The sequence below is a fragment of the Triturus cristatus genome, chromosome 4_2, assembly GCF_964204655.1.
Source record: "Triturus cristatus chromosome 4_2, aTriCri1.1, whole genome shotgun sequence".
Classification (NCBI taxonomy): domain Eukaryota; kingdom Metazoa; phylum Chordata; class Amphibia; order Caudata; family Salamandridae; genus Triturus; species Triturus cristatus.
In genome coordinates, this window is record NC_140586.1 from 298,685,240 (window position 1) to 298,709,072 (window position 23,833).

Here is a 23,833-nt window from a genome sequence, read left to right on the forward strand (position 1 = left end):
AAAATAACTAAACCTTCACAAGTGGTTGCGTTCTCATTTTCGTGTCTGTTAAACGATCCTGAGACGTTCAAGGCGTTACAGGAACATCGTGGCTATCCCCCATGATTGATTAAAAGGTCCTTAAGAAGAAGATGTTATAACCATCGAGAGAATTTTTTTTTATCATCAAAAAACATTGGCCCTTGATTATATCTTCTGGAATCTCTAAAGAGTTACCTTTGTTTTCATTCAAGGGGAGTCGTAATATGCATGATCATTTGGTACGTGCTTCCTTGCCCAAGACTGCTTCTCCTGACTTGGCCTCCATGTGGGGCCTGCACAAAATTATAGGTCATCACAGATGTGTGAGTTGTATAATGTGTGAATCCACAGTTAACACCAAACAATTCCTACATGGCAACGTAGTGTACAACTTAAATGACCCCACAAACTAATTTGAGAATTTTGATTTATGCACTGTGGTGCTCTTGTAATCTTACTTATGTGGGGCAAACCACTCAAAAGTTGAAAACTCGCCTCTCACAGCATAAGAGTCGGATCAGATGCAGGAATGAACATGTTCCTCTGGTTTCTCACTTCCTTGAGCAGAACCATTCTCCTGAACAAATAAAATGGCAGTTGACTGAATTAATATGGACACCACCGCGGGGTGGTGATATCACACAGATTCTTAATAAAGCAGAAAGCTTTGGGATTTTGATGTGTGATAGCATTAGCAATGGTTTGAATACACTTGAGGAATGCAGCTCTATAATTCAACTTTGAGAACATAATGATCTCCATCAAGGGTTAGTTTTCTTTCTTTCTAAAGAAAAACGATTGTTTTGATCTAGCTCGCCGTGCATGTATATTTGTATACCCAACATTTCTTTGGCTTTGTATAAATCTGTATACATTACCTGTTCTCATTTGACATCTCTGTGTTATAATTATACCCTGATTGGCTATTCGTCTGTTACTTGTCATCTACCTTCATGCAATATTTATTTGTTTAATGATAGAGCTTAATTTTTATACTGATGCAGGTAATTCAACCTTGAGAACATAATGATATCAACCAAGGTGTACTTTTCCTTCAAAAACTATCGTTTTGATATAGCTTGTTGTACATAAACATGTATGTTTGTATATGGATTAACAAAATCTCTTTGGCATTGTATAAATCTGGATAAATTATCTGTTCTGAATCAAAATCTATCGGTTACAGGGATGTCTGCTTGGCTATTTGTCTGTTGCCTTCCATCTATGTTCATGCATCATCTATTTGTTTATTGATATAGCATGTTATTTTCTATGCCTGTGTAGGTTTAAACGTTTACGTATTCTTCCCCTCTTTGTGATCAGTGATTGAGCATAGCAGAATACAAAATCTATTGTGATTCTGGCCTTGTGTGATTCTCTGTGGATATACATATACTTTCACACATATCTATTCTGGTGGTTTTGATTAATTTGTTGGTTATTTTTCCTTTGACAGTCCTTGTGTTAATATAGTCATACACGCTAAGGTATCTTGAAATTGATGAGCTCTCGTCTCTTTTTTTTCCATACAGGAATGTGGATTTTTCCACTTCCTTATTATTATTTAGTTCTCAGCTTCCCCCTTTTTTTCGACTACGAACTGTCATCTGATTGTCTTTTTGGTTTAAAAACATAACCTATATACGGATAGTGAAGCAGGTGCTGCGCATGAGATGAGCCGGTGACCGGTAGGCGTTACCTTGTGAATATTTTTGACCTTTCCTCTAATTATTATTCTTTTCAAACTAATTCTGAGGAGAATAATAATTTGAGTCAGCCTGAATTATCTTGCAAGTGGCCTTAATTCAGTGTTATCCCTTTTGTTTAGCGTTCGGGAGCTCTGTGCCCTGAATTGCGAGCGGATCTGTTTGGAGCCAAACATATCGGACCCAACTTTGGCATGTAAATCAGCTGGTCTATGACCTACTGCTTTTGTTGGTAAGTCGGTTATTACGTTTTGAATCAACGGTTAATTTCAATGGATTGAAATATAAAATAACTTTTTGTCGTGATGAAATTGGTCATTATTATTATTATTTTTTGGCATTTAGGACTCTGAGGTTGGTTCTATGAGGTCCCTTTTGCATTTTGAGTACATCTGTCTTGTATTCTACAAGGTAGGTCTCCAGGTGATTTTTCTGTAATTTTTTTGCAATTGGTGACTGTGGACCTTGGTTCTTTTGCTCACAGTTGGTGATTGTTTTTTGGTGAAGGATATATATCACTCAATGTCTTTGTTCTAACACTTGGAATTGTCTCGCGGTGTTATACCTTTTTACTCACTTTTTAAATTGAACTTTATTATTTTTCATGCATGATTATTGGTCTTGTTTTGTGCTACGTTGTCAATCATTGAATCAAGTAATTCTTGTTCGTGGTACCATAACTCGTTTTCTTATTTAATTTGAGATTATTTGGATCAGATGCTCTTTTAACTATTCTCTCGTCCTGATGATGACCTTGAAATCATTATAGGCCGAAATGTCATCAACGCCTGACTTTGGCATATATTTATGAGGAAGCATTGATTGCAATTGTTTGTTCCTGTTATTTGTTGGACTTATCTTGCTTTAAAGTTTTGTTTCTTTGTTTACACTGTATATTACGTTATTAGTGCCGGCCTTGGTGTAAATATGTGAGCACCTTTCATGTACTACTTTTTTTAACAGTTTTTCTATATTTGCTGTTTAAGTAAAAATATGTTTTTTGTATAAATTGAGTACCTTTTTGAGATTTCTTTAAGCAAACAAAAATTCTCTTTTTCTGTGCTTTTATGCATAGTAATAATTTTTAAGCCGTCTCTTTGTTAATAATTTTCCCAAACTATTGAAGCTATAATATCATTAACAAGGAGGTGAGGCTTTGTTCCGTTATAGTACGGATCTTGGGAAACAATTTGGAGGCTGCTTTGTGTATCGCCATTTAACTTTAATGCTTCCCTGTATTTGTCCCCACATTCATAAACACATCGCGTGGTGGCCATCCAACTTTGCTTAACCTCTTCCAGGCACAGATGGCTGAGAGAGGTCCTGCAAGTTTCTAATTCCTACAGGGAATAGGTATCTCAAAGCTGCTGATAACAGTGCTCGAGGATTACGAGGTCCGTCTCCACCTCTGAGACACGCTAAAGTTGGTTACAGAATTGTACCTGAAGAAACACTTAACCCTGCCATGTATGACTGCCTTGTCAGCAAGCCACACGGTCACCTTGGAGTTGATCATCCCTGTATTAAGATCAAAGTATAAGTGGAGCTCATGAGAGAGGTGAGCAGCACATTGTGCGTTCACCAGGCACCAAGCATTGAGGTGCCATAGAGGCATGTTGCTTCCTTCTTGTTGACCGTATTGTAGCAAGACTAGAGCATGATTGGAAATGTCCCGAGGTAGGATGCATGTGGCCTCTACGTTAGGGACCTCTGTGATCGGCAGATAAAAATAGCCAATACTGGACAAACTACGGTGGGCCTCAGAAAGGTGAATATGGTTGGTTAGTCCTGGGTGCCACCTCCTCCAGGCATCGGAGAGGCCCAGGGACATATCCAGCTCCGACAGCGGAAGAGAGGATTGTGACCGTGTCGTCTTCAACCCTGTTGTATAATGGTTAGGGTCCATCACAGCATTAAAATCGCCACCAATAGCGGTGGGAACTGGTGGGAGGTCCAGAATGATGTCTCATAAGAGTCCTTGGAAAATTCAAACTCAGCGCTATGGAATGTATATGCTAAGGATGGTGTACTGATTGCCCTCCAGAAGACCCTCCAGCTGGACACACATCCCATCAGCATTCAACACTGAGTGGGTAACTGAAAGGGAGAAGGATTTGTGGAGGAGTATCACAACTACTCGGGAGCCCTGGTGTGGCCTGCATGGTAGATCCTGTTGTACCTAAACCGGGCAAGTAAAACTGAAGTTTTCATTAAACATGCATGTAAATAAATGATTTACAATGTACATGAAATTACACATCTTCATTTATACCGTTGTTAGAAATGGGATTTTTAGTTGGCTTGGTCATGTGCCAAAGTTGGGCAAAAACCACCACTCTAGTCAAAATAAGGGAGTTACACTCCTAAAATAACCCATGCTCAGCCCCTTGGTAGCTTGGCACGAGCAGTCAGGCTTATCTTAGAGGCAGTGTGTAAAGCATTTGCACATAACCAACAGTAATACAGTGGAAGCACTACAAAAGGACACCACACCAGTTTAGAAAAATATCCAATATTTTTATATACTCAAGACAAAACCAAAAACGATAAAGATCCACATTACAGTACTTAAAAATCTTCAGTTATCAAAATATGCTTGAAAAATAGTTCCTTGATGTCAATAGCTCCGTCCGGGGCTATTACGGCGTCGTGAGCAAACAAATCCAAACAGTTCTGGCTGACCGTAGCGCCACGGGCCAGCTACGGTGTCGGAAAGACCCGCAAACAGTACCTTTTAGAAATGCAGGGCATCGGCAACCTCTCGTTGAGCGTCCGAAAGCACAGCGTCCGCAGGCGTCGGTTCCGAAGGTTGGTGCAGGAGTCGTCGGGGCCCTCAAAGTCACACGTGTTGCAGATCAATCTCTCTGTTGAAGTCAGGAGCGCTGGCATCGGCAGGCGTCGGGTGCTGCGGTGCGAAGTGCAGTGGTGCGGCGTGCGGTGCCCTCAGGTCACTGTGCGAGCAGCGGCTCGGTGGCGGCGTCAGATGGTGTCGTCAGTGAGACCAGGGTTGCGGTGTGGAGTGAATGCGTGTGCTTGTCGCGGTGCTGGCAGGTCGCGCCGCTGGCAGGTCGCGGTGCTGGCAGGTCGCGGTGCAAGCAGCAGCGTCGTCGTTGCTGGAGTGCTGTTGTCGGGTGACGAACTGGAGTTGATAGCGCCGGCGTCGGTAGACCAAGGCTGTGGTGCGGGATGAGGGTGGTGCGTCGTGTAACTTTACAAGCGGTGCCCTCGAACCACAGTGCAAGCCGAGCATAGATTTCAGTGAGTAGGGTCGTCGTCGAGGATACCAAGGCGTCGTCGTGAAGCGAGGCGGTGCGGAGAGCGGTGTCCACAGGTCACGGTGCAAGCAGCGGCTCGGTGGCGGCATCAGCAGGTGTCGTCGGTGAGACCAGGGTCACGGTGCGGTGTTGCGGCGGTGCCCTCTGCAGTGCCTTCAGGACATGGAGTCGGCAGCGCCGTCATAGACGTCATTGGGGTGCTTTCCTTCTGTTGCAGCACAAAACACACAGTCCCCAGTGTTGAGGGCAGAATGGAGTATTTGCTGTTCCTTAGGCTTCTTGAACTGGGGGCAAGCTCTACCTCAAGCCCTTGGAGAAACTCACAAAAGTAGATTGCAGAAAGTCCAATCCAGTCCTTTCACTGCCCAAGACAGAAGCAGCCACTGCAGGCCAACACAGCAAAGCACATAGGAAAGTGGTAGTTCCTCCTCCCAGCTTCTCCAGCTCTTCTTCTTGGCGGTTTTCTTGGTCCAAAAGAGTTCTAATGTTCAGGGGTCTGGGCCCCAATATTTATATCCCAAAATCCTTTGATCTCTTAGGCAGAGAGTGTCTGTGCCCAGCCAGAACCAGTTCTGCCTTCTCTGGTGTGACTTCCTGGCAGGAGGTGGAGACGGCATTGTCAGAGGCAGACCAGGCCCTTTGAGGTGCAAGGAAATCTCCTCCCCCTTCCCCAATTGCAGCCCAGGTCTGTTCAGCCCTTTCCTGACTCACCTAGACTATCTGGAGCCACTCCTGCTCCCCAGCTATATGTCATCCAAAACCCAGACATCCAATCCACATTCCAGCAGAGGCACACGTGATGACCGGGCAAGAAAACACCTACTTTCTGATAGTGGTATTTTCAAACACAGAATGTAAAAAATGCCTTCACTAAAATATGCATCTTTAGATTCTGAGTTCAGGCATACTAAACTTTATTTTCCCACCTAGTTCCCAGGGCCAGTTATGTTTATTAGATGTTATAAACAAACTTCCCATTCTGTCCTATGGGAACAGGTAGCATTGTAATAGTGAAATCGAAATTGGCAGTAATTTACTATCAGGACATGCCACACACACCAGGGCATGTTCTACCTTTCACATACACTGCACCCTGCCCACAGGGGTACCTTGGGCCTACCTTAGGGGTGGCTGACATGTAAGAAAAGGGAAGGTTAGGGACTGGCAAGTGTGTGCACTGGCCAAGTCGGCATGGCAATTACAAACTGCGCGCAGACTCCGCAATGGCGGCTTTGAGTTACCTTTTCAGGACTACTCATGTGGGTGGCACAATCAGTGCTGCAGGCCCACGAGCAGCATTTGATTCACAGGCCCTGGCACACGCAGTGCACTTTACTAGAAACTGACACATAAATCAAACAGGCCAATTATGGAAACACCAATCCATAGCGCATTTTACCACAGGAGCACTTGCACTTTGCCACTGATCAGCAGTGAGAAAAGTGCGCAGAAACACTAAGCCAGAGTCAGAACTGGGAGGTCGGAAAGCAGAAACTCTGGGGAAACACGCCAAAAGATGCCAAGTCTAACACATGTCCCCCCAGCTGAAAGTAGGGAGAACTACCCACCCTCCTGGAAAATCTCTTCACTAAGGCGGAAGAACCTGGACAGACCATCTGCATTGGCGTGTTCTGTGCGAGGACGGTGTTCCACTGTAAAGTCCATTCCCTGTAGGGAGATAGACCACCTCAGCAGTTTTGGATTCTCACCCCTCATTTGCATCAACCATCTGAGGGGTCTGTGCTCTGTCTGAACCCGGAAGTGAGTCCCAAACAGGTATGGTCTCAGCTTCTTCAGTGCCCAGACCACAGCGAAAGCTTCCCTTTCTATGGCACTCCACCTCTGTTCCCTGGGCAGTAGTCTCCGGCTAAGGAAGACTACAGGCTGGTCTATGCCCTCTTCGTTCAGTTGTGAGAGCACCGCTCTCACTCCATGCTCTGAAGCGTCAGTCTGCACAACAAATTCCTTGGAGAAGTCAGGTGCCTTGAGCACGGGTGGCATGCACATGGCGGCTTTCAGGGCATCAAAAGCCTTCTGGCAGGACTCAGTCCAGATCACCTTCTTGGGCTGCTTCCTGGAAGACATCTCTGTCAAGGGGGCAACAATGGTGCCATACCCCTTAACAAACCTTCTGTAGTACCCTTTGAGTCCTAAGAATGCCCTCACCTCTGTCTGGGACTTGGGGGGCTCCCAAGCCAGAATGGTGTCAATATTGGGTTGTAGGGGCGCCACCTGGCCGCTTCCTACCTGGTGTCCCAAGTACACCACCAAACCCTGCCCGATCTGGCACTTACTGGCCTTGATCGTGAGGCCTGCCCTCTGCAGCGCCTTCAACACTTCACGAGGTGCTGCAAGTATTCTTCCCAGCTGGAACTGAACACTGCGATGTCATCCAGGTAGGCTGCACTGAAATCCTCCAGCCCAGCCAACACATGGTTGACCAACCTCTGAAAGGTGGCAGTGGCATTCATCAAACCAAAGGGCATCACCCGGAACTGGTAATGTCCTTCTGGGGTTGAAAATGCTGACCTCTCCTTGGCCCCATCGGTTAAGGCAATCTGCCAGTACCCAGATGTTAAATCAAACGTGCTGAGGAACTTGGCAGCTCCCAACCGATCAATGAGTTCATCAGCTCGGGGGATGGGGTGTGCGTCAGTCCGGGTGATGGCATTGAGCCCACGGTAGTCTACACAAAACCGCAGTTCTAAAGTCGCACCGGATGCAGCAGCCTTTGGGACCAAGACCACTGGGCTGACCCAAGGACTATTGGAAGGTAGGGGTTGGCATAATTTGCGAAGTTGCGCTACCCAAAGTTCCGCGAAACGGCAAAAAATCTCCGCAAGCACGCAGAATTCCGCGAACTCGCGGAATTGCTTGTGCCGCCAGAAGAATTGTTGTCTCCAGTGACCATGTGTGTCTGTAACTTTGCCACCACGACGAAAGGCGCTGAGGTCCCTTGAGTGAGCTGTCCATCATAGTGGGTCAAGGGCGGGAAGTTGTTGCATACTGCTAGTGTGTGAGGAGCGGGCCTTCTATGCAAGTTCACATGCCTCTTGTTTATAAAAGGTCAGAGACCGATCAGAGCAGCAGATGAGGAGAGAAAACCTCCTGGTCACAGGAACTACACAGGGATTGCGCTTGAGAAAGTCATGGATGCAAAGACCGCCATCAAGTATCACCGCTAATTTTTGATGGTAGATATGGGGAGAAAGCAAACCTGCCCAGCCTCGACCGAGCGCACAATTTTTTTGGGCTGATAAATGCATTACCGAATTTGAGCTTTAACTCGGGCACCTGCTTTATATCTGTAAGTGCTTCCTGTTGAGGTTTAATTTTTTTGACAGGAGCATCATGCCAGAATGAATCCTGCCCAGCATATTATTATCAAAGAAGATGCCACCGTTTTGTGCAATACCTCTACTCCTCATGCCCACAAATTCCGCTACGCCGCGGATCGTGGAATTTTCGGCAATTCTACATTCTGGAATTGCCGAAACCTCGCAAATTCCACGAGCGGAACGGAATTTACAGCCCACCCTTATTGGAAGGCTCGATCACCCCTAACGCCAACATCTTAGAGACCTCCTCTTTAATGCTGGCCTTGACCCGGTCAGTCAACCTGTAAATCTTGTGCTTCACAGGAGGGCTGTCACTGGTGTCCACGTCATGGGTACACCAGTGCGTAACACCTGGGGTCAGAGAGAATAGAAGGGCAAACTGTCCCAACAACTGGTGACAGTTGCTCTGCTGCTCTGGAGTCAGTGTAGGGGAGAGGATCACACCCCCCACTGATCCATTGCGCTTCTTGGTAGACAGGAGGTCAGGGAGAGGTTCACTCTCCTCTTCCACCCCATCATCTGTCACCAAGAGCATGCTCACTTCGGAACTCTTGAAGTGGGGCTTGGAGTCCACAAATCCACAAATCCACCAGATAGGTGACATCACTTTTGCGCTCCACTACCTCAAATGGCCCAGTCCACTTTTCCTGCAAGGCACAAGGTGCCACTGGGGCCATGACCCACACTTTTTGTCCAGGTTGAAATTCGACCAGAGTGGCATTCTGGTCATACCACTTCCTTATTTCTTCCTGGCTGGCTTCTAGGTTCGCCTGAGCGAGCTTCCGGAAGTGGGCAGTTTGGTTTCGGAAGGCCAGCAAGTAACTAAATACATCCTGAGGAGTTTTCCTGGGAGCTGCCTCCAAGCCTTCCTTCACCAAACTCAGAGGTCCTCTTACAGGGTGACCATACAGAAGCTCAAAGGGACTGAACCCTGGAGACTTCTGTGGTACTTCCCTGTAGGCAAAGAGAAGACACGGCTAGAGGACGTCCCACTTACGCCTCATGGGTTCTGTTAGAACCTTAATCATGCCTTTCAAGGTCTGGTTGAATCTCTCCTCCAGACCTTTACCTTGGGGGTGGTGAACTTGTAGGTTACACCACATTCCTTCCACAGGGATGTCATATACTTGGATATGAAATTGGTTCCCCTGTCAGAAACCACCTCTCTGGGGAACCCTACTCTGGAAAAGATCCCCATTAAGGCCCGGCCCGCCACTGGTGCCGTCGTTGTCCTGTGAGGGATTGCCTCCGGCTACCGGATGGCATGGTCCAACAAGACCAGGATGTACCTGTTGCCCATGGCTGTCTTGGGATCCAGTGGCCCCACAATGTCCATCCCTACCCTCTCAAAGGGCGTTCCCACAACTGGAAAAGGTTGGAGGGGAGCTCTGACCTTCCTCCCACTCTTACCACTTGCCTGGCATGTTTGGCAAGACCTGCAATGTCCATCTGACTGCCTTCGCATTTGGGGCCAAAAGAAGTGGGTGACAAGCCTGTCAAAGGTCTTGTCTTTCCCCAAGTTTCCTTCCAAAGGCATGTCATGAGCCAGACCCAATAGGAAAGTCCTGAAGTGCTGGGGTACCACCAGCACACGGGCTGACCCAGGCTCAGCGAGCTTAGGCTCTCTGTACAGGAGATCATTCTCCCAGTAGATCCAATGTGATCCGGACTGATCACCAGCTGCCTGGTCTGCAGCCTGCCACCGCAGACCCTCCAGAGAAGGGCACTCCTTTTGCTCCTTGCAGAATTCCTCACTTGTGGGACCCCCTTCTTGCTGCCAAAGGGTCAGCTCAGAGATGTCCCCCAGTTCAACTAACTGTTCCCCTGTCGGCACCAGGGCGTCCCTCCTCAAGGTCCTCCTCCTCCCAGTCCGTGGGAGCTTCAGGGGACGGTTTCCAGCGCCCCTTGCCCTTTCTCTTGGCAGGGACTTGGGCCACTGTTTCAGGCTTCAAGTCCTCTTGATCACCCTCTCTGGGCGCCTCTGACCGAGTGGACACACATGCCCACTCTGGCAACCCAAACATCTCCAAGTGAGACCTGAGCGCAACATCCTTCCCATTGTGTCCTATGGGGAACAGGTAGCCGTGCAATAGTGAAAACCAAATTGACAGTAATTCACTATCAGGACATGCCACACACACCAAGGCATGTCCTACCTTTCACATACCATGCACCCTGCCCACAGGGGTACCTTGGGCCTACCTTAGGGGGGGCTGACATGTAAGAAAAGGGAAGTGTTAGGGACTGGCAAGTGTGTGCACTGGCCAAGTCGACATGGCAGTTATAAACTGCACGCAGACTCTGCAATGGCGCAGGCCTGAGTTACCTTTTTAGGGCTACTCAGGTGGGTGGCACAATCAGTGTTTCAGGCCCACGAGTAGCATTTGATTCACAGGCCCTGGCACACGCAGTGCACTTTACTAGGGACTGACACATAAATCAAACAGGCCAATCATGGAAACACCAATCCATAATGTATTTTACCACAGGAGCACTTGCACATTACCACTGATCAGCAGTGAGAAAAGTGCGCAGAAACACTAAGCCAGCAAAAACAGAGTCAGAACCGGGAGGTCAGAAAGCAAAAACTCAGGAGAAACACGCCAAAAGATGCCAAGTCTAACAAACGTATATATATTCATATTTCTCATATCCATAATCTATACATTCAGTACCATCGACATACACTGCAACGCAGAGAACATTTAGGACTACACAAACTCCTGCATTAAAAAATACATGCACCGAAAACATTAATATGCAATAAAATACAAACTAATCTAAATTAGGTTCGCTTTAATACGCTTTGCGTTGCTGCTATCATTTGCATTTGGAATTCAGCAAGTTAATATCAGTGATGTAGTGTCATGTCAAAGTCACTTATATGTGTTACACTATAGACAGTGTGCCATGGGACACGTGCCGCTTTACATGCAGGCATTCCAAAGGTTTGTGTTATTACAACAGACTATTAGTATAAATGGAAATGTACAACTAATACTTAAAATGTGTTTACCTATTGTAAACCACATGTATATACTCTAGTTATTAAGATATAGTGACCTTTAGACATGGTTCGGTAAGATATTTTAAAGAAAGGGGCCGGAAGGCAGACCTCGACTGAGCTCAAGATGGCCGCCTACTGACGGAATAGCATTGGAATAGTTCATCTACACCCCAAGCTCCACTATTGACTGAACGAGATAGGCTAGAAACGGTCATGAAGGAATGGGTGGGCAGAGATACTCATGGTGTGAGACAGCCCCAGATACCAGGGCAAATCCAAATCCTTTTTACTGCTGAAAACCTAACAAATAGTTGGGAAGTTCCTCACTCCTCTTTTGTGGCGTCGCTGTGGCAGGATTGAAAGATGGTTGGTCAGCACATACCTGGCAGTATGCACTAAAGGACAAATCATACATGGCTTCCAAAAACTTGGCTTCCAAAAACGATCTGCCTTTTGGATATGAATGGACAGAGAGCACTGATGGAAGCAACAAAGAAAACTCAATTGCCTCCACCTGGCTGGAGGCTGCCTGGACCAGCATCCCCTTGACCATGATCCATCATATCCATGAGCAAAACAATGGACCAGCAGTTCATTGGTCCAGAAGGTTCTATGTCCACAGGAGCTGGTGTTTTGATATTGTCATGTGGGGTGGTGGGATTTAGGAGGCCAAGCTTATCTATTCAAAGTCTACGAGAGCTGTATTGAGATGGGTGACAGTCTTTCGACATTTGTTTTGATGACCTATTTGGGAAGAAGTTCTTTCAAAGCAGCACCAACCTCTATCGATTTTCTCCCTCAGCCGTCCCCATCAGTTATTTCCAACAATGTCTTTGTCACAATATTCTTCCCTGGTCTGTACTAGTCCTTCTATTCATCTCCCTTAAGGGCACTAGCTGTACAGATCCACTGAATACACCCCCTCCCTTTACCTTTTTTAATACTCCTGTTTTGATTGATGATGTCCCTGTGGCCTCTACTACAGCAAATAAGAAACAAGGTGATGGAAGTTTGAATTAATTTCAGTGTGCCTGATTCCCGGCTGAGGTGGCATGACTGGCAAAAAAGATAGACTGTACTACAGCCCAGAGCAATTATTCGTGGCTGTGATTAATTCAAGCAATGCATCCATCACTTTTCTGAGTGTGACGCCCAAAGTCCATGGGTCTCGTGGTCACTCTGCCATAGGGCACAAGTTGCATCGTACTGATGAGACCCAAACAGGCCAAAACTAATATGGGATTTGGACCTGGCTTAGCAGTTCGACCCGGTCTGTTCCAAAAGGAGCAGGACCAAGGCTTATTTGCATATACCTAGTTCCTGTCTGAGGTAGCATAGTGCTCACAATAGCAATGAGCTGGATTGCGCCTCTGAGTAATTACCAGTGACTCATATTAATTCAAGCATTCCACCTATCACTTTTTTGTTTTTTCCAGTGTGATACTATAAGTGTGACATGTGTACTCAGGCGTGGTTCATGTGCTCACTGTGCCATAGAATACAAGCTACACTCTACTGAGAAGAACTTACGAGGCCAAAACTGGTCAGTGGTTGTTGGGTTACCATTCATAATGGACCTGGCCTGGCAGTTGCCAGCTGGATTGTTCCTTTTGGAGCAGGACTAACCCTGATTTGCACGTGTGTAGTTCCTTTCTGAGGTGGCATGTGGTCCAGAAACAATTCCCAGAGACCAGTGGCAGGCCCTCCATTAGGGTGGAGGAGTGTTGTGCCCCTGCGTCAGCATAGCAAAAGTAAAAGATAAAATTCTGATGAAATGCATTTATTACCATTTTATTTTTCCCTTTTGCCAGCCGGAGCCATGTTTGGGGGTGGGGCCACTGCCCCGCACTGCCAGCAGGGGACTGGTGCTCACTCCAGTTTAGAGTGCACGTCACTTTGGCCAGCTGTCTTGCAATGGCCAGCCTGACAAGCGCACTTTAAACCTCTTCACCCAGCTGTTTTAGACAGCTGGGGGGAGAGCAGGCACAGGCCCCCGTGCCTGAGGGAGCATCGAGGGAGCCTGATCCAACCAATCTGATGCTGCTCTCATGTTGCTTAACATTATTAGCGGCAGGATAGCAGCGTCTGGAATGGTGTGGAGAATTGCTGAAGACCAGCGCCAATGGACTGGAAGCATGAGGAGTCGAGGACTGGAGTAGGCAAGCCAGCGCATGCAGTAGGTAACTACATTTTTATTTTTATATTTATCTTATGACCGATTGACAAGCGCTGTAAGAAACTTGCACTGCCTTCTGCCTCAATGCCAGGCATGGCTGACAGTGTTGGCGTTGACCTTAAAGGCATTACTGGTCAGTGGTTGCCCCATCAATTATTTAGGGTACCAGTCAGCACTGCCAGAGGCTGAGACTAATCTATGCTATTCGGTCACCACTTTTTTGTTTTTCTCAATGCAATATCTCCGTGGCTGTCACTAACCCTCTACTACAGCCCACACTGGCTTATATGCTAGTGATTCCCTGAAGTAAGCCCCTTACAGGGAATTCTCTCAATGTGAATAGAATGACTCATGTCAAACGTAAGAAAGTGCTGTCACACTTAGCCGCAGAGACCCCTGATCTCAACCACTAATAATTTCTCAGGGCAGCATACCAGTCCATTAATATTTTGCACACCATGCCACCTTAGTTTGGACCCAGCATATGCAAATCAGTTTTGACCCTGCTCCAATGGGAACAGTTCAGCCCAAAGTGTCACGCCAGGTCCTCCCTGAACCGGAACACAACCAAGGTAAGTACTCAGTTGACTAATTACCAGTGTCTGAGATTAAATCAAGCATTCCATCCATCACTTTTTTGTATTCTTCAGTGTGAATCCTTAAGTGGGGCAGGTATGCCCAGACGTGGATCCCTTGCACACTGTAGGGCTTATTTATATTTAGGTGGACGGTCCGTGGGTCCTTCATGGGGACAGAGTAAATTACACTGTCCCCACGGTTGACAGGCTGCCCACCTAATTTATAAATGCCTGCCAAACAGACGGCCATTTATAAAGACATTGGCAGGAACTGCTGTCACGGCAGTTCCTGTCAATGCATTTTACTGTTTGCGACAGGGCTGCATCAGAAGGACTGTAGCAAGCAGTGCTCTTTTTTTCCTGCGGAAATTGGATTTTCTTTTTGAAAAGAAAAAAAGAAGTGCTCTACTTGCCATGGGGGGTGGGGGGTTCTCCTATGGCAGGGTTTTTGCTATGAATCTGACACCCTTGAAAACTTAAACATTGCAACACATAAGTAATCACACATAACCCATCCTCCATAGAAGTAAGTTAACTACCTTCAAATTCGCATGTATGTGTCTCCTGATATAGATTGTATCCTGATATAGATGTGCTGTAAGTTCTGATTTAATTGTAGTGCAACTGAAAATTAATTTGCATTCATTAACTCATGGTAGTTCCTAATATTATTCAATGCACGTTTTTTCTAATACAGTTTGTACCTTAAATGTGCTTCACATATAAATACCATAACCACATTAGCTTGACAATAGAATCCAGTCTCACATGTCACAAAAAAGTTAATTAATTAATGGAGTAGTCCCAAAGTCTTTGACCACTAAAGTGTAAGCTCAAATAACAATTCGGCATTTGTTTTCCAGTGATTAAATATGCATAATGCTTCTCCAAAAACCAAGAAGGTCTCTCAGCAATTGCTAAGTCAATAGTAGGTCATCCAAAAACTCTAATTAAAAATCCATGAAGCAAGGTCCTGGATGCAGCAATTTCAGAGCTCAATTGTCGAGCAAAGATGCGCGAAATACAAAAGGTAGTTAAACGTGACCATCCCAGATGCCCCCCGCCTATTGCAATCCTTGTAAGATTACCGGGGTTCTGGATCTTGTAGTTTGTTGTTGGCTTGCATCGCGTGGAGTAACCTCAGTGGGTGCCCAGCCTTTCTCCAAGGTGCACTGATGCTTGTTGTCAGTGCTTAATTTGTAAAATATGAAGTCCAGGTGCTCAAATATTTGTTGGAGGCCACACCCACTTCCCCCTGGCTCCACCCACTTCCTCCACAATGCGCCCTCACCTCCCCATACCTCCCCATAACCCTCTGTTCCCTCCACCAGACCTGCAAACGCCCTTACACCTCCCTCCCTCCTGCTGTCTTCTCACACCTGCGCACTTTCCCCTCTTGCTCTCAGCCTCTATCTAGACAGGCTCTAACCCCCCCCAGCCCCTTCTGATGTGTCCAAGGCCTGCACACTCACCCTCTTCTGCTGCCAGTCCCCATCTCTTCTGATCTCTCCTTGAAGCCTCCTCCCCTCTCAGCCAGGAGCATGACCCCCCCGCTCCCCCATGTCAAGTTCTCGCCGGGCTGTCCCCTACTTTCCTATGGGTCTTTTCGCTATGCCTGACACCTCCCCATCCTACATGCCCTTCTAACCCCCTACCTCCAGCAGGCCTGCACACTTGCTCATCTCTTCTGCTTTCTAAACATAGACTCGCCCCTCTTTACTGCTCTCTCCTACAGGGCTGCGGCCCCACTCCCTTCTGGTCTCCAGTCTTCTGTACTAGACTGACACGGACCGACCCCACACGCTCTTCTGTACTCTTCCCCAGGAGGACATCACCTGCCCTCCTCAGCCCTCTCCGGACATGCCTCCAAACCACTATCTCTCCTGCTCTCTCCTGTGTCCATGCTGGGGGCCTTATCAAATTTCTCTAGGAACGCACTGCACACCCCCTGCAGGGAGGTGCCCCAATGTGAAGTTAAGTCACTGCCTCATTCTACAGACTAACCACTCACAAGCATGTACATCGTGTACCAGGACATGCCTGCCGACAATCCTTTCACCCCCACTGACCCTCAAACCAGTGCTTAATTTGTGCCGGTGCTATCCAGTGCTCAGCACCGGCACCTTTTTATCAGGGCCGGGTCTATACGGCCAGTGCCAAACTAAATCAACAACATGACTGCACTGCAGTCTGCACGTCATGGCCAAAGTATATTAAATATAGTTGCCTTACTGCAGTGTTGCTCACTTCACAGACAGTCTCCAGAACCCTCTGTCAGTGAAGAAGAGTGTTTCTCTGCATGGCTGCTGAGAGAGCGAGCCCGATAAATCCATATCCATGATGCAAATTAATTTGCATTCAGTGTTGCTGGTGGTGGGCGGGCCACTGATTGGGCTGTGTTTGGTTGTATAGGGTAGGGGGCTGCGGCAGCGTGCCGTGCGTAACCCTTTTTCATTCCATGGACGGTGGACCACACCCCAGGACACACGCACTGGACGAGTCATTAGCACCAGTTAGCGCGACGTTGAGGTGGGCATTTTGAAGCAGCAGCATGCCTCTTATAAAGTCTGTGCCACCAGCAGTAACCGAAGTAAGTAATAAAAAAACAATGCTGCTGCTTTTACTGGCTCGAGGTAACAGTCATCTGAACCCAGGTTGAGGCCCCAGCAGTCATGTTACTGGCATGATCGGGTGGGGCACCTGTGCACTGCCATGTTCCAAGGCTGCCGGAAGCGCAGGGCCTTGCTCTTAATCTAACCCCTGTTTACTAAAGTGTATACTTACTTTTACTTGGCTGGCAGTGCTCAAAAGAAATGAAAAAATCCTCGAAAGCCAAATGGATAAAAAAAAGGTGTGATAATCTTTAAGGAAATGTGATTTGCACGGTGTGGGAAGAGCCACCAGCAGTAACCGTGGCGCATACAGTCAGTAAATAAAATCCAATGCTGCTTTTACTGGCTCGAGGTGACGGTCACTTGAACAGAGTCAGAGAGGCCCCAGCAATCATGCCACTGGCGTCAGGCGCGGCACCGTGTGTAGTGAATCGACACAGCGCAAAGAATCGTTCTGGTCACATACATGTGACACAAACAGTATGCAGCCAAATCATATCGGCACCGGCACAAATTAAGCACTGCTTGTTGTGTACCTCCATCCTCTCTACCCATGAGCAACACTGAGCGCAGGCACTCTCAGTACATGACATCCGCACACTTGCCTCAGAGTCCTGCTCCATGTCAGCAAAAAAGCGAACTGGAGGTCTATTGTCTTGTTCAGTTTACCCAATCCCTCCACTTTTCACAATACTTTTCGCTTAGACAAGCTAGGCCAGAATAAACAATGTTGAAAGTCTTGGACAGACACTGAGCCTCCTGCCATAAGTTTTTGGTGGGCCTCTGGCACCAGGAACCCTTATAACTTGATGTCTATGTTATATGGCATAATACCCCCTAAAGGTGTACATTGCTTGATGGTTGATTCCTAGCCTTAGGATATTTGGTACACAACGAGACATTGTGGAAACCCATTCATTTAATTTCTATGGTGAAGCTGTGACATATAGGGAGATATTTACAAGGAAATAACGGGGCTCTTGCAAATTTTGCAGCACCAAACTCTGCCATTTCCAAAATGCACGGATGTACTGTATTTACAACAATGTGGTGTACCCCTGTGTTTTCCCAAGCTGGCACTAAAAATAGCTGCCTAGCGCCAACACAGACACTCTTACACCATAGTGCAAGAGTGTCTGCATTGCAGGGAATGATTGTATATGTGCAGAAAGCTGTCCCATCTTGCACATAAACAAACAATAATGGCGATGTGTTACTTTTATGTGTGCTGCATTCTGCAGCACACATATAAGTTGCAAATCACCCTTATTTAATGATTGTTTATGTGCAGGAAGGGAAGCCTTCCTGCACACAAACAATAATTAATGGCATTTTGCTCTTTCTATGAGTGCTGTAGAAAGCAGCACACATAGAAAAAGCGAAAGTGAGGAGAAAGAAAAGTATTTCTCCTCGTTGCGCCATTCTAACGCCTGCCATTGCATGGCGTTTGTTTTTTGCACTACTTCAGATTTAGACCTCCTTGTAAATCTGGGGCAGCATCAAAAAGCAATGGGTATTGCGGTGGAATGTCCACTACAACACCCATTGCATGCCCCTTGCACTCAGATACCTGTGTGAAAGAGTACCATATTCACAAAGCGGCGTAAAGCCACAAAAAGTGGCTTAAACCCACTTTGTAAATATGGGGCACGGCATTGTGCCACTAGAACGTCAAAAAAACAAAAAAGTAAGCAATCCCCTCAGTTATTTTCACAGGCATAGCAGCACTTGAAGGAGGATCATACAATTAAAGATCATTCTTACTGCGACTTGCCCTTTTCATACTTGTCAGTTGTTTAAACTTTTTTCTTTTGCTATTCCCTAAAGAATTTTAGGCTGTTCAGATTGGTTCTATGTCCCAGGCACTAAGTAACCTCCTATATGGCCCCACGAAAGGTAGCCCATCATGATACAACAAAATCCACCTCAGAAGTTGTATGTCAGCATATCAAATGCAGACTATCAACCACCACTATATTGACAAGGCAAGAGTATATATCGGTAAGTATATGTGTATTTGTTTACGGTTCCTAATTCCACATCTACTAACCAAGAAGATAAATATACATTGTTGTTGTGTTACATAGAAGAGGAATGAAGTCCTCAAATGGTTACCAAGCACCATACACCCAGTAAAGAAGAGAGTGCTGGAACATATGAGGGCCATACTGAAAAGGGATTGCCTCTATTTGGTGGCAAGACACTTCCTAGAACATCACATGAGTGATAGGGACCTGTTATGTTTCTATGCAATTGACAGGATCCCATCACACCCTGTAAAATGGAGGTAACAGAGAGTTAATGCTTAGGAGAGCCAAATCAAGATGGATAGTTGAGCTGGAAAGCAAGAGGCCGGAAGGACTTAATACAGAAGAGGAATTAAGCATACATTTAGGAACAAGATAAAGTGTAGCTGCTTTGTATATTTTGTTATGCTTGTTTGGCTTGTTATGTAATAATCACATTTGCACAGTGTTTTTAGTTATATGTCTTTAACAAATATTATCCTTTTTTATACAGATAGCTGGGGGAACCGATTAAGATTTCAGAGAGTTGAGCAAAGAAGGATGTCATTGATGCCCCCTGTCACTGCTCCTATTTACCCTGATCATTGAAGTTCCTTGATTGCAGAAACAATAAGCCCCACTCACATTGAAATAGGCCGGCTTTCAAAACAAAAAGCAATTGCAAGTGATATGGAGTCACCGAGCAAAGACAAGACGGACCAGGCCAGAGTTCAAGGAAATAGAACAGGCATCTAGAATCGACATCAGTCTACTCAAACCTTTCCACATACAACATACCCCGATTCAAGAAGCACAGCATAAAAACACCATGCTACAATTACTCAAACACAACCCCATAGAATTGAAAAAGAATGGAAATAGTACCGCTCATAAAAGTGTGACCCACCAATATCCCAAAAATGAGATCCAACACAGCCCACATGGGTTAGGTGGAATGCTGTAAATCCATGCTACTAAACATCCAAAATAGGTTGCAAGGACCCCTATTCCATGACTTGTGACATCTTTATCTGCTTGCAGTTTGTACCACCCTTCTTTAAGAAATAAACATGTGCAGATCCAGTCATTGATAACAATGTGCAGGGATCCACATGTCTAGCAACATTTATGATCAAATATCAAAAACCCGGGGAAGAGGAAGAGATTTATAGATGGATTCTGAGATTTGGAAACTGGAAGTGGGACAAAACAAAGAAACCCATGGAGACAACAAACATTGAAGGGCTAGCAGAGATTGCACCTGGAATTTAGGATAATGGATAGCATTTCCAGAAGAGCTTCGCAATAATTAGTGTCTAAAACTAAGCTCCTGAAAAAAACACAAAATTAATGCATGCATCCTCTGCTGCCTGCGTCTTCTCCGGGAGCGTAGAATAGCCCAGGGAGTTGCACCCTAAGTGTGGAGGAAGAGACTATGGGGCATATTTACAAGGGATATCGTCACCAGAATATCACTTTTAGTGACGTTCTGCTGCATAGTGGTCCTGGGACGGAAATGTTCAAATGGCCCTGAAAGTCAAGTAAAAGCTCCCTATGTACGAATAACATTCATCTTTTGCTTTGTAGCAACAACCAACCACCCTCCCACCACCCCAAAAAACTGTGACTTGATATTGCAAAAGAAGATGGAAGGTGGTATCTGCAGGGAACTGGAGGCTAGACACGCCATTGACCTGCCAAGCCTCCTGCCGTAGATAAACGAGCCCTTTAGCGTTAGGTGAAGCACAGCGACTACATATATTTATGTAGCGCACAGTGCTTCATTGACCAGTCTGAATATATATCCTTTATTACCCTGTGCATTTTCATGCAATATTGTGTTTTTCCTAAATGTATATGTCTTCTTTTGTGGTCTGCTCACTCTGTGCGTATTCAGTGGATGCCTGTAATATGGATAATGAGCAAATCTATATTTATTTTTGTCAATATTCATGATTGGTATAAATATATATTCTTTCTGAGTGTTCCACTCTTCATTCTGTACTCTAAATTGCAGTACACAAGGAAGCAGGAAACAATTTACTTTAAAAAACCTAAAAGATAAAAAAAACTGTGAGAAATCCCACATCAACAATAACAAACCCACACCCCAGCACTGCAGAATCTAAACATCCACCATCAAAAATGATTCCACTTGTTTTAGCGCACCTCAGAAACCACAGGCCCATCCCCAAAAATACACACAATGATCTCTAAATTCCAGGACCTAGACTACACCAAGTTCAAAGTGACATCATACCAAGACCTATGTGACTCTCTGGCAAACAAGTTTATCAAATACTATAGAGCTTGAACCATACCTGGAGATGAAAAATAAAGCAGTCAAACAAAATGACCAAAACACAGGACTGAATAAAAAAAAAAGAAAACAACTATCACAGAAGACTTCACCAATGCTGCAAAAGTTTATAGGCCAGCAGACCTATGTCCATCTGAAGAACATCCTCATCAAAAGCTTCTGGTTGGATACTGGATTTTTTTCAAATTAACTCAAAAAGTCCTACATAAAACCTACCCTAGGGCCTTGCACCAAGTGATCCTCCTAGATATTAGGCAGAATGCAATGCACTATTTCTAGACAGAAATCTTGAAAGGTTTGCCCCAAGGAAACTTTACTGCATTCATCAAAGAAAATAAACTTCTATCAGATTACCCAAACTGAATCCACACTGGGCTAGACCTGCAGCAGCACTGATTGTCACATGGGATGATATTAAGACTACTGCGATATCCAGTGCAGTAGCAGCCCTACTGTCACTTGAGCTCTCCTTTGCCTTGGATGCGGTCCATTATCATATGCTTCTGCAAAGACTTGAATGCATTCACAAGCAAGGAACAACACTGATGTGGATTGCATCCTTTCTGCTGGACCGATTCCTTATCTTCGCACTTCCTCTCACCAGCTCAGAGACATTACATTCTACAGCTGGCTGTACTATAGCAAGCCTACTCTCAAATCCTAGCCCACTGCTGGACCTAATCTCCTCCTTCCACTTTAACTGCTTCTTTAAGTCAGATGGTTCCAAATTAAACTTCAGCTTGAACATCCATCTGACCGTAGCTCATGTTTAGTTGGACAAAGACTTAACTTGGTCAATCAATGGTTGAAATACAACCATCTCAAAGTAACCCACATCAAAATCAAAAACCGAAATACAGGCAAACAGTAAATGGATCAAATCCCCTTCACCACTATGGCCTTAATAATTAGGTACACCAGCAAACAACTCATCCCATAGGAGGAAATCTACGGTAATCATGGACTCCAAACGCTAGCTCCTAGCATAATGTAACTATATTACCATGGGATCATGAAATACCAATGATGAATTTCTCATGCCTAAACTTCTTCTAAAAAAATCCATCAGGCACATGCATCAAAAGAAAAACTGGTCGCAAACGGGCAGATTGTCAGAATTTTCCCCCTTTGCGACCGGTATTTTTGCATTTGGGATGCATCATCCCAAATGCAAAAATCGCAATTTAAGTAATTTATAAATTGTGATTACTTAAACTGCGATAGCATTTAGGGAATCTCAAATTAGATTCCTTAAATGCAATGCATCAAAGTAATACACTTAGCGATTTCGCTAATAGGGGGTGCAAATTACCATGAAGTTGAACTTCATGGTAATTTGCAAAACCTTTGAAAAATGCACTTTTGTGCATTTTTCAAAGTTTCATGTTGCGCACACACATGCTCTTGGGGCATGTGTGTGCGCAACATATGTGCACAGGTCAATTTCAGGGGTGCAACAGGGTGTCCTTTTGACACCCTTGCACCCTGAAATTGCATGCGCAATTTGTGAGTACCTCTTGGTACTCGCAAATTGCGCTTGCAATTTCCTATTCATTCCTATGGGCCTGTAGGCCCACAGGAATGAAGGGGAAGCTATTCCTTATTTGCGACTCGTAATTAGCGAGTCGCAAATAAGGAATATGTAGGAATCGCTATTATTATAGCAATTCCTACATGCATAGGATTTTGCGAGTCCTTAATGCGAATCCTTAATATTCTCAATTAAGAACTCGCAAAATGCTAGCTTGATGCATGTGCCAGCAAGCCATCATTTCGCATGGGCTTCCCCACCTGACAACCGTTTTTACTTTGAAGGACCACTCTTCTTTGTTCACATAATGCAGAGAGACCAGAGTGCTGCTGCAAGACTCATACTCAACCTTGCTATTCATACTCACGTCTCACCAGGGCTAAGCTAATTGCACTGGCTGCCAATAGCTAGAACACAGGGTGATTCTATGTACTGCTCGGTGTGCATAGCTCACCCAGCAATACATGAAATCAGAACTATCTTCCGAGTAAAAAAATTGCATTTGGAGTAGAGGTAGACACCTACATTCTAGGCTGGCACATCTTCTGATAATACCCCTAAAAAAGATGTCTCATAGTTATTATTTGGTCAAATACAGCCAGGTACCTTCATACACAGATGTAGCTCAATGATGCCATCTTATGGGAACTGCTTCTTGTGGGTTGCCAACACCAACTATTATATTTTTATTTAGTGGAGCACAGATTCATGGCAACACATTGCCACTCTCTAAGTGAATGCCAGGAGGAAGAAAGGTGCGTCAGGAACAGAAGTTGTAGTTTACCAACCACACTCTCCCACATCATGTGGTTAACACACTAAGGGCCGGATTGACAAAGGTAAACTTACACTTTTCTGTTAAGTTCAGGTTTTTTTGGAATTCACAAACTACAAGGTAATAGCAAGTTTATGACTGCTGAGACTCCACAATAGGGGTGGAGAACTCTGCACATAAACTGATAGGCCTGTCCTACCTTTTATGTGTGGAGTATCAGCAGTCGTAAACTTACAATTGACCCATAGTTTGTGAATACCAAAAAAAACATAAACTTGCACAAAAGTGTAATTTTACCTATGTGAATTTGGCCCCAAGGCTAATATTTTAAAACCTGTAAATGAGTGCAGATTCAAACATACCGATGTTGCAACATCCTTTTATACTACAAAACATATCTGTCAGTAAACATTGATACAGGAGCGTCTCTCTAAACTGTCAATATTATAGTTAGGTCTCCCGGTTCTATGGTATTAATTTTTTTGCCA